This window comes from Salvelinus alpinus, chromosome 4, assembly GCF_045679555.1.
Source record: "Salvelinus alpinus chromosome 4, SLU_Salpinus.1, whole genome shotgun sequence".
NCBI lineage: Eukaryota > Metazoa > Chordata > Actinopteri > Salmoniformes > Salmonidae > Salvelinus > Salvelinus alpinus.
Window position 1 is genome coordinate 22,519,885 of NC_092089.1, and position 3,785 is coordinate 22,523,669.

Here is a 3,785-nt window from a genome sequence, read left to right on the forward strand (position 1 = left end):
TTATATCTTTACATTAATATATATAATTTATAAGTCCAAAAATGTATGTAGCAACTACAGATTGCCCCTTTAAGTCTATCAAAAGTGTGTGAGTTTGAGCATGTGTCCATTATGGATGTATTTTTTTATCAGCATGAATTAGATTGAGCAATATAAGCCAGTGGTGTAAAGTACTTATATAGTACCTTAAAGTATTTTTACTTAAGTAGTTTTTTTGTGTATCTGTACTTTACTATTTATATTTTTGACAACTTTGACTTTTACTTCACTACATTATGTACTTTTTACTCCATACATTTTCCCTGACACCCAAAAGTACTCATTACATGTTGAATGCTTAGCAGCACAGGGAAATGGTCCAATTCACAGCCTTGTCAAGAGAACATCCCTGGTCATCCCCACTGCCTCTGATCTGGCGGACTCACTAAAGACAAATGCTTTATTTGTAAATTATGTCTGAGTGTTGGAGTGTGCCCTTGACTATACATAAATAAATAAAAACAAGATAATTGTGCCGACTGGTTGGCTTGATATAAGGAATAAGAAATTATTTATATATTTTTTTACTTTTGATACTTAAGTATATTTAAAACCAAATACTTTTAGACTTTAACTCAAGTAGTATTTTACTGGGTTACTTTCTCTTTTACTTGAGTCATTTTCTATTAAGGTACCTTTACTTTTACTCAAGTATGACAATTTAGTACTTTTTCCACCACTGATAAAAGCCCCACTTTTATTCCATAGGCTGGGATCCGCACTATGCAGATGTGCACGAGCGCATTTCTTCACTGGCTGTCCACTGGTTTCAAAAACAACGATTGATAGGCAGTTTAAACTTCTTGAATTCAACCATTATTGGGTTCAAATACACATTTAGATTTCTGAACAGCCATCCACAACAACCATAATCTTTAAGGCGCAAATAGCTAAATGAGAGAGCAGCAGTGTGATTCACATCAATGCGCTATGTAGATATCAACAATAAGTGATACCCGTATCGCCGTAGACTACACCACTGCTGTCATCCTTACCGCCAAGCGTTTATTCAAGTTGTATAATCTTTGGATGCCGACAGCAGTCGCACCATTGGAAGACATAGCTTGGACTGTAGCCTACAAAAGGCTGTTGCTGCTCTTTTCCCGCGATCCATCAAACACATTTGGTGTGTCATCATAGTGGCCTCTGAGTTGTGGTCAGACTCGCTCAAGTGGATCCACCTTCAATTTGAGATGTTTTTCAATGCTGATTTGAATGTCATTGAGAAAACAGAGGAGTGTCAAATATTTTTTTCGTAAACATCTTTTCTGAATTTCAAAGTAATCCTCGAAGTAATCATCTAGTTTTTTCAAAAGTATCTGTAATCTGATTGCAATATTTTTGCTGGTAATGTAACGGATTACAGTTTCCATTTTTGTTATCTCTTACATGTAAAATATTACATGTAATCCGTTACTCCCAGAACCCTGAATATGGTATGAAAAGACCTACAACTACTGAGCAATTTGGGAAGATTTGTTTTTCCAGGAGTGGTTTTCTCTTTGAAGATACAAGGGAGTTTGAGCATCTGTATAATCGTCGGCAAGGAAACGAGACGCTGCACCGCCCCCTAACATTGTACGGCAAAGGAACATCTTGCGCAGGAGCACATGCATACCTCTCACGTCAATCATGACTAGTTCGTCAAATAGTGAGAAACTGTTACATACTTTCCCGCGGATTGAAGTAGCGCTATATAGTGACACAAGTTTGAAGTTTAGTGACGAGGAATTGTCAGGAAGAAACATGTCTGTTGAGGAGAATGTTCCCCCCTTTTAGGAGGATGACAGAGTAAAGTTTATAAAAACAAACGTTTTGTCGGGTTTTGGAAGTGAGGCAGGAAACCTGGGAGAAGAAGTGTGTTACAGTCGAGGATAGCCAGACAGTTCTGAAAGGTGTCTTCGAAAAGCAAAGTATTGTTTTTTACTATACCATCGACTGGTGCTCCCCGAGGTAAGGCCGGCAGGTTACTTAGTAACTTTAGTACTTGAATGTGTTATTACCGCTGTAAACACATTATTGTTTTGAGTCTATGAGCAAGGAGACATTGTCAATTATTTTATTGTAAATTAGATTTACTTGACTATTTTTTTTTTTACAGTGGAACATTGTCTTGGCTACTGCCTGTAATTTCTAACTCCTTTGTAAATCAATCTTTAGGCCTTACCTGCTCCTAAAAACAAATAATGTTATGTTCTCAAGAAGAGAGCTGTGTCCATCATTGCTGAAAACTGCAGGAACCTTACTTTTTGGCTTGGTCTCCCAGCCTCTTCTTCCACAGCTGTCATTCACTGTTGAACAGGTAATCCAGTGTTTTTTTTGACCCAGTCACCAATCCATATTACAATCAGTCAGTCCACTAAATAATTCTGGCCTGAATTATGTTAAATAATTAAACAACTAGCATGAAATAAGGTTAGACCTATATTGATAGATTAAAGGGAATATTTGTCGCTGCTTGTTTATACCAAAGACCAATCAAGAGAGATTTTACCCTCTCTATTTGGTCAAGGTGACAAAATATCCACATGTAGTCATCATATTAAGATGTAGTCAATGACTACAGTACATGCATGTTTATCCCAAAGACCAAAGACATGAACCGATAGAGAAAGTCTACTTTTACTAATCTAGTTTGTCAAGGTGTGTGTGTGCCACTACTGTCCAACGAGAAGAACCATCAGACGTGGCCGCATTTGATGTCACAAGACGTGGTTGGCCATTCAGAGAACATGAGGAACAAGGTGTCCATGGTTAGGGGACAGTTCTTTGGGAAAACAGTCCTCCCCATCCCAACTGCTACAGCCAGGATAGAGGGCTCTCAGAGGAACATCAGAAGGTTCTCTGGGAAAACGATCCTCCCCATCCCAGCTGCTACAGCCAGGATAGAGGGCTCTCAGAGGAACATCAGAAGGTTCTCTGGGAAAACAGTCCTCCCCGATGCCCAACTGCTACAGCCAGGCTAGAGGGCTCTCATGAGGAACATCAGAAGGTTCTCTGGGAAAACGATCCTGACCCCAGTCCCAGCTGCCCAGCTGCTTCTGAAGGGTCTGAACCCAGAGCCTAGTGCTGAGCTGCTTCTGATGGGTCTGAACCCAGAGCCTAGTGCTGAGCTGCTTCTGATGGGTCTGAACCCAGAGCCTAGTGCTGAGCTGCTTCTGATGGGTCTGAACCCAGAGCCTAGTGCTGAGCTGCTTCTGATGGGTCTGAACCCAGAGCCTAGTGCTGAGCTGCTTCTGATGGGTCTGAACCCAGAGCCTAGTGCTGAGCTGCTTCCGATGGGTCTGAACCCAGAGCCTAGTGCTGAGCTGCTTCTGATGGGTCTGAACCCAGAGCCTAGTGCTGAGCTGCTTCTGATGGGTCTGAACCCAGAGCCTAGTGCTGAGCTGCTTCTGATGGGTCTGAACCCAGAGCCTAGTGCTGAGCAGCTTCTGATGGGTCTGAACCCAGAGCCTAGTGCTGAGCTGCTTCTGATGGGTCTGAACCCAGAGCCTAGTGCTGAGCTGCTTCTGATGGGTCTGAACCCAGAGCCTAGTGCTGAGCTGCTTCTGATGGGTCTGAACCCAGAGCCTAGTGCTGAGCTGCTTCTGATGGGTCTGAACCCAGAGCCTAGTGCTGAGCTGCTTCCGATGGGTCTGAACCCAGAGCCTAGTGCTGAGCTGCTTCTGATGGGTCTGAACCCAGAGCCTAGTGCTGAGCTGCTTCTGATGGGTCTGAACCCAGAGCCTAGTGCTGAGCTGCTTCTG